Source organism: Nicotiana tomentosiformis, chromosome 12, assembly GCF_000390325.3.
Source record: "Nicotiana tomentosiformis chromosome 12, ASM39032v3, whole genome shotgun sequence".
NCBI classification, from domain to species: Eukaryota; Viridiplantae; Streptophyta; class Magnoliopsida; order Solanales; family Solanaceae; genus Nicotiana; species Nicotiana tomentosiformis.
This window is the reverse complement of record NC_090823.1, coordinates 123068406-123077704: the sequence shown is the minus strand read 5'-3', so window position 1 is coordinate 123077704 and position 9299 is coordinate 123068406.

The following is a 9299-nucleotide window of genomic DNA, read 5'->3' as shown; positions in this document are numbered from 1 at the left end:
CCGGGCCATTTGTGCTCCTCCTCTCCACATGTCCAAACTATCTAAGCCTCGTTTTCCGCATCTTGTCCTCAATAGGGGACACACCCACCTTATCCCGAATAACTTTATTCCTAATCTTATCTAACCTTGTGTGCCCGCACATCCATCTCAACATCCTCATCTCTGCTACCTTCATCTTCTAGACATAGGATCTCTTGTGTCACGACCCCAAATCCACTAGTCATGATGGCACCTAACCCAACCCGCTAGGTAAGACAACTAGTAACTATCCAATTTCAATGATATTAACAAGACAAATAAACGATAGTAATTTACTGAATTTTATACATTTCTCAAGGACTCATAGTACAAATCATGAGCTTCTAAGAATAGAATTTACAAAGTTGAAATAAAATAAATATATCGTCTATTTGAAAAGTACATAAACAGAGTTTTATAGATCTAAAGCTACCACGAACAAGGGGCAACTACAACCGGGACGCAGGTACATCTTCAATCCAGCTCCCATCGAACACAGCAACATCAACGACCAACATCTGCACGCAAGGTGCAAAAGTGTAGTATGAGTACAACCGACCCCATGTACTCAGTAAGTAACAAACCTAACCTTAGGTTGAAAGTAGTGACGAGCTAACACAAGGTCGGGTCCAATACCAATGTTCCACAACAGTTCATAACAACATAGTACAAGTACAAAACGAGTATCTCAGAAATAAAAGGCTCAGTTCGTTCACAGTTCCAGAAAAAAATAGGCATTTCTTTTCAAGTATCTCACTGAAAACCCAAATCTTTTACCGAAAAAGCCAAAATACGAGTAAGTTTGAAAATTGTGATTTTTTCCAAAAATCCTTTCAACAATAAATAAGATGTTCCATTTTTCTTTCAGATAGCAAGTGTAAGATGCCTCTCTATGCCCATATGTAAAAATGTATGAGAAGTCATAAATGACGTGATACTATACAGCATGAGGAAAAATACATCTCTATACCTGTATGTCAAGTATGCATGCCAAATGCGATGCAAATCAGTGATAAAGATCATATGCATACTCTTAGAGTATCAATTCACTCATTCATCCCAGTCACTCAGCACTCGGCACTCGCACTCAATAGGTACCTGCGCTCACTGGGGGTGTGCAGACTCCGGAGGGGCTCCTACAGTCCAAGCGCTATCATCCGCACGGACAACTCATGCGCTATAATATCAACTCACGTGCTATAGTAAGTCAATTTGACCCGCTGCGTCGTGCAGCCCAATCCCTTAATCATTCTCACAACCAGGCCCTCGGCTTCACTCAGTCATCAATCTCTCCAGTCTCTCGGGCTCACAATATCATGATACTAGCCCGAAAATAATGATATGATGCATTAATAAATAACAACAGAGACTGAGATATGATTTGCATGTGAATGCGTATGACTAAGTATGTAATGCAATGAAAGCAGATTACTCAACAACAGAAATGACCTCAGTGGGTCCCAACAGGATAAGCATGTAGCCTGGACATAGTTTCTAACATAATCACAACTCGATAACTCTAGTACGTAGAGATTTCATGATTTCAGACAAGTTCATATAACTACACAGTACTACAGAAATAACAAAAATTACAGTTCACGCGGTGCACGCCCACACGCCCGTCACCTAGCATGTGCGTCACCTCAAAATCAATCACATAACACGTATATTTAGGGTTCATACCATCAGCGCCAAGATTAGAAGAGTTACTTACCTCGAATAGACCAATACCAATGCCGAGCAAGCCACGCGATGCTCCAAAGATGCCATCCCGCACGTTTCGACCTCCGAATGGCTCGAAACTAACCAAAAACAACTCAAGTACATCAAACAATGCTAAAGGAACCAATCCCGATCGAAAAAGATCAAATCTTGAATCAAAAGTCCAAAATCGGCCAAAAGCCCAACCCGTGCCCGCACCTCGGAACCCGACAAAATTTACAAAATCCAACAACCCATTCAATTATGAGTCAAACCATACTAGTTTCACTCAAATCCGACTCCAATTCGATGTTCAAAACTCAAAAAATTACATTATGAAACTTTAGGCCAAAACCCCAAATTTCTTCTTTAAAATTCACAATCCAATTACTAAAAACGAAGGTAGATTCATGAATACAACCAAAACCAAGTAAAGAACACTTACCCCAATCCTTGTGATAAAAATTGCTCCAAGAATCGCCTCAATCCGAGCTCCATAGCTCCCAAAATGTAAAAATGTCTCAAACCTTCATAATAGAGTACTATATACACTGTCCAGACGTCCTCTTTCGCGAACGCGGGAAAATCATCGCGTTCGCGATGAATAAAACTCACACTGCCACAAAAGACTATACGCGTTCGCGATACACCCCACGCGAACGCGATAAACACTGTTGCCAAACCTTCGCGAACGCGACTAACCTTACGCGATCGCATAGAAGAACGCTCAAATTCCCAGCTGCCAACCTCAACACTACGCGAACGTGATCCTCCATACACGAACGCGAAGAGGACTTTCCCTAACTCTACGCGAACGCGCGACATACTTCGCGATTGTGAAGAATAATTTGTTGCTGCCATCAAAATACACTACGCATTCGAGACACTTGCCACGCGAACGCGATGAAGGAATAAGACACTAGAAACCAACAGGACACAATAGTGTAAACATGAAGGAAAATGATCCGAAATCAATCCGAAACACGCCCGAGCCCCTCGGGACCACGTTCAAATATACCAACAAGTCCCCTAACATAACACGAACCTACTCGTGGCCTCAAAACACATATAACAATATCAAAACGACGAATCACACCTCAATTCGAAATCAATGAACTTTGAAACTTCAAGCTTCCACAACCGATGCCAAAACCAATCAAATCACGTCCGATTGACCTCAAATTTTTCACACAAGTCACATTTGACATTACGGACCTGTTCCAACTTCCGGAATCAGAATCTGACCACGATATCAAAAAACTACTCCATGTCAAACTTTTCAAAATTTCAACTTTCGCCATTTCGAGCCAAATTCAACCGCGGACCTCCAAATCACAATTCGGACGTGCTCCTAGTCCAAAATCACCCAACGGAGCTAACAGAATCATCAAAATTTCAATCCGAGGTCAAATGCTAAAATGTCAAACTTGGTCAGCTCTTTCAAATTTAAAAGCTCCCTATTTGAGAATCATTCTTCCAAATCAGTTTCGAATAACCTGAAAATCAAAACCGACGATTCACACAAATCAAAATACATCATACGGAGCTACTCATACTCGTAAACTATCGAGCGAAGTGCAAATGCTCAAAATGACCGGTTGGGTCGTTACATTCTCCCCCACTTAAACATACGTTCGTCTTCGAACGTGTCCAGAGTTGTTCCAAAAGGCTATTAAATCGCCGTGTAACCTTACTATGCACATATCCCGGGGTGATATCACGTCACCCTATCCCATATAGGTCCGACAACACAACATAACTGTAGTTTCTTAATTCAACCTAGCCCATAAACCTTAGAATCTAATTTCCAACTTCCACAATTTCTATAAGATCATAGTCTCGTAACCTACACCATGTATAAGTCTGAACAAGCTGTACCAAGCCGCAACCATAACCCAAGATACAATCGCATGATATATCACATAACACAGATACTTGAAGCAATGATTTCTAATCACAGTAGCTGCTCAAAATAACCCAATTCCGGTGATAAACCTCATATAAAACCAAACCTCATCCAAAAACCTTCGTACATTGCCGATGATGAAAGAAACACGTGGAAACTCATAACCATTCATCAGACCAACAAGTCATGGAGCTCCCTCTACTTCAACAAGAACTATAGCCAATTCCTAAGCCGACTTCCGATATTATCCTTCCAAATATACCGCAATCAAATTCGATAGCACCCATCCTAGATCCGACGACTTCATCTTATCAAATACCAACTACTCTACTGACACGCAACATCAATACTACCCAGAGCCACAAACCGTGCAATCCATGCGCCAATAAGCAACAACCCAAATGTACTCAATCACGAAAATGACTCAAACAAGAGAACCGTCCCACAAGCTCAACAGGTACCACCACAATGCAATGCTAAGAACCCATCACACACTGTAGAACCATAACACACTAATCTAACACGAAGGATCATGACTCAACATAAATCCGCCACAATGTGTGACCCCATCCAAACACTGGACCATATGAGACATCTCGAGCCACCATGCTCAAAATCAATAACCACGCACAATTCGACATCAAGTACCCAAAGTGCATTACCATAACCATGGGGAAGCAGATAACACAATGCCACACAAAACCCGAAAGAACATAACCAATACGCCATCAATCATGCAATACCCAACTACTCATCTCGCTCAAATTCCGCTATAAAGCCCCAAATAGAACCGCACCAGGAGTGCTTATAGCCAACGAATCACAACTCCTCGTAGCATAGAAGAGTAACTTTTAGATCCTTTCAGAACACGAATAAGCTCAACAACAACCGAATGGCACATCCCTCAACAATAGCAGTATGGAACCAACCAATCCGGCTCGGTGTAGAATACACATCCTAATTGGGCAATCCAATGGGCCCCCCAAATCGATCTGGTCACCCACAAATAGATAAATAACCTTCCAAAGGTCCATAATGACTGAATCATAACACTTACTATCGTCTGGCTAGCTCTGGCCACAACTTCACAGCCCACAACCATGAAACAATCTGCTCCGGAAAGCTCCCGATTTCCAAATCCATAGAACACACGAATCACCATTTCAGATTCCATCTCCACCGCCCGAATATCTAACACATCTCTCATACACGATCATCCCACGAGGAAAACTTCTAAAATTCTTCTGTGACACAAAAATTTGAATATCAGCAGCCGATCAACCAGGAGAGTGCCGCAGTACCACTGGAGTATCCATATATCAAAACACATTGCCCCTTCTGAAATATATACTCTCATCAAGCCATACCGATTAGTAATATCATTTACCTAGTCATCTGAAACCGTCCATGCTGCTTACGAATATATGCCCTTCCCTTCCAAACTGACCTGTGACCTTGCACATGCAAATCTCAATCACACACAACACACCGCATCTACCATGCCATCATGTGAAGAATACAAGAATCTCATAATTAACTCTGAGTCGCAAGAAGAATACATACCCGTTCAGTCAGAAACCTTCCATTTGATCTCACCCAGGAGGAAATCACCATACACCACATGCTCCTTATGCCGGTAGGAAATATACTCCTCGAACCGTGGTAGAAACCATTGAGAACCCTTCAATGTCCATTTTCACATAACCAAGCTATCAGAACCGAATCTCTCTAACTCAACCCAGCCACGCAGGTCGCCAAAACCCAAGAGCATTGCCACGAAACACCTGTAGAGACTGGCCACATCATAAGTACCCAAAGAACCGATTATATCCATTATTGTGCTGATCCAACCTACTACCATGCTGTCCTATTTCTCCAAGTCCCTCCCAAATTGCCTTCAAATTGATATTTCTCCTTGCTGGAACACCACGATCCTTAACCAAGATTCACCACACAAGAGACCCTAGTATAAAATCACAACGCCCTAAGGCCCATAAGCAGCTGACTTCCCTCTTAAGCACCCCAAAGCACCACAACCGCGACACCCACTCTAAGGAGACCTTATGTGAACCTAAAACTGTTTCTTCCACCTTCTTGATGCTGAAATGCATAATCCACAATGGTATAAAAATTCCACAAGTCTCGACACCATCCAATATAACTCTCAGTTTCTAGATATATACAAATCTTGAAAATTCCAAATAGTTACATATAAATCTTGAATCCATCAGAACCATTCTCGAGAGTCATCCACTCTACTCAAATATCAATTAAACTGGCCAAACGGACCGAACAACTTGTGCCCCATTAGCACACCAACACCCAAGGGAGTAACCCACACTCCTAAACAACCGAGCAATTTCCTACTCCATGTACACTACATCCTTCGCGAATAACCACTTAATTATTCCATACTGCCCATATACCCATAGAGTGTAATACAACCTGTATCCAGAAATTCCCTTACTCGAGTTATCCTCGATCTCAGCCTCTGCAAATCATAACTTATTCACAAGTATACCTCAAACTGAAACCAATACAATACATAGCCGTGCAATCAACTTATCAATAACAGACTCCCCCACTTGGCTCAAAGCCAAGGAATAAAGCATCTAATAACTTACAATAGCCACCCCCGTACTAGCATAATACCTCAATAGGATTTGACTAAATCCTTCATAAGCTCATGGAACTCAAATCATATACTACCTCAAATCATCCGCAAATCTCGCGTTCATCCTCGTGATGGTTAAGCCAACTTCCACGAGCGATCCAAACTCAAATTGTAACATATATCATTCACTAGTAAAAGAGAACTCTCTATAAAACATCATAGGGATTACACAACCTCAGGACACCTCGCAGGAGATAACCCACCTGCTGCGCCTCAAACTGATATCTCTTATACCCATTCACAGCCACAACTACTAAGCAATCATTTAACCTCCCTGAGTCTGAACTAATAACACGACATAAAAATCTATGTCACTCCACAACTAAAAAATATGAGAGGTCCTTCAACACACCCATAACTCGAGGCCATATGCCAAATCAAGACATAAATCAAACACCCAATAGTCCTTGCTACATCTTAATTAAACTCTTCCTGTCATATTCGAACAATCTGAACACATCTCACAGTCACATCATACTCACCACGTAGCTATCCAATCACATTTTCCACTAATAGGGACACCAACGGACATATAATGTCCCAAAAGCATGCGCTCAAACAATCAAAATCTCCGTGCTCAAGCTACCGTCAAAACCCGGCCTCAAGTCCTCCAGACTGGCCCATCATTAGCATGCCAAAATCACATCTCGCACCTCAACCATGGAATCACAAGCAATCAATGCACATCTGATACCGAGCGCGCATGTGCGCATACGAATGCGTGGAAGGAATTCAAAGGGTTATGCTTCAAGCTGAATCAATGCTGCAAGATAAGGAAAGAAAGATGGGAAGTATATCCAAAATGTCATGTAGCCTCTCGAAGATAGGTATGAACGTTATCATACCGATCCGCAAGACTCTACTAGACACTTGCTCATGACTTGTAGAACCTATGAACCTAGAGCTTTGATACCACCTTGTCACGATCCCAAATCCACTAGTCGTGATGGCACCTAACCCAACACGCTAGGTAAGACAACTAGTAACTATCCAATTTCAATGATATTAACAAGACAAATAAACGATAGTAATTTACTGAATTTTATACATTTTCCAAGGACTGGTAGTACAAATCATGAGTTTCTAAGAATAGAATTTACAAAGCTAAAATAAAATAAATACATTGTCTATTTGAAAAGTATAAAAATAGAGTTTTATAGATCTAAAGCTACCACGAACAAGGGGCAGCTACAACCAGGATGCAGGTACATCTTCAATCCAGCTCCCATTGAACACATCAACATCAGCGACCAACATCTGCACGCAAGGTACAGAAGTGTAGTATGAGTACAACCGACCCCATGTACTTAGTAAGTAACAAACCTAACCTTAAGTTGAAAGTAGTGACGAGCTAACACAAGGTCGAGTCCAATACCAATGTTCCACAACAGTTCATAACAGCATAGTACAAGTACAAAACGAGTATCTCAGAAATAAAAGGCTCAGTTCATTCACAGATCCAGAAAAAAATAGGCATTCCTTTTCAAGTATCTCACTGAAAACCCAAATCTTTTACTGAAAAAGCCAAAATACGAGTAAGTTTGAAAACTGTGATTTTCCCAAAAATTCTTTCAACAATAAATAAGATGTTCCATTTTCCTTTCAGATAGCAAGTATAAGATGCCTCTCTATGCCCATATGTTAAAATGTATGAGAAGTCATAAATGACGTGATACTATACAGCATGAGGAAAAATGCATCTCTACGTCTGTATGTCAAGTGTATTCCAAATGCGATGCAAATCACTGATAAAGATCATATGCATACTCTTAGAGTATTAATTCACTTCGTCCTCCCAGTCACTCGGCACTCAGCACTCGCACTCAGTAGGTACCTGCACCAACTAGGGGTGTACAGACTCCGAAGGGGCTCCTACAACCCAAGCGTTATAATTCGCACGGACAACTCACGTGCTGCACGGACAACTCACGTGCCATAATATCAATATCTGGAATCGCATGGACAACTCACGTGCTCCACAGAAAACTCACACATTGCGCGGATAACTCACGTGCTATAGTAAGCCAATCTGACCCGTTGCGGCGTGCAACCCGATCCCATAATCATCCTCACAATCAGTCCCTCGGCCTCACTCAGTCATAAATCTCTCCAGTCTCTCGGGCTCACAATGTCATGATACTAGCCCGAAAATAATGATATGATGCATCAATAAATAACAACAGAGTCTGAGATATGATTTGCATGTGAATGCGTATGACTGAGTATGTAATGTAATGAAAGCAGATTACTCAACAACAGAAATGACCTCAGTGGGTCATAACAGGATAAGCATGTAGCCTAGACATGGTTTCTAACATAATCACAACTCAATAACTCTAGTACGTAGATATTTCATGATTTTAGACAAGTTCAGGTAACTACACAGTACCACAGAAATAACGAAAATCATAGTTCACGCGGTGCACGCCCACATGCCCGTCACCTAGCATGTGCATCACCTCAAAATCAAACACATAACACGTATATTCAGGGTTCATACCCTCAGCTCCAAGATTAGAAGAGTTACTTACCTCGAACAAGACAATACCAATACTGAGCAAGCCAAGCGATGCTCCAAAGATGCCACCCCGTGCGTTCCGACCTCTGAATGGCTCGAAACTAACCAAAAACAACTCAAGTACATCAAACAATGCTAAAGGAACCAATCCCGATCGAAAAAGATCAAATCTTGAATCAAATGCCCACTTACCTCAATCCTTGAACCAATCCCCAATTTCATCTTTAAAATTCACAATCCAATTACTAAAAACGAAAGTAGATTCATGAAATATAACCAAAACCGAGTAAAGAATACTTACCCCAATCCTTGTGATGAAAATTGCTTCAAGAATCGCCTCAATCCGAGCTCCATAGCTCCCAAAATGTAAGAATGTCTGAAACCTTCGAAATAGGGTACTAAACACACTGCCCAGATGTCCTCTTTCGCGAACGCTGGAAAACCATCGCATTCGCGATGAATAAAACTCACACTGCCACAAA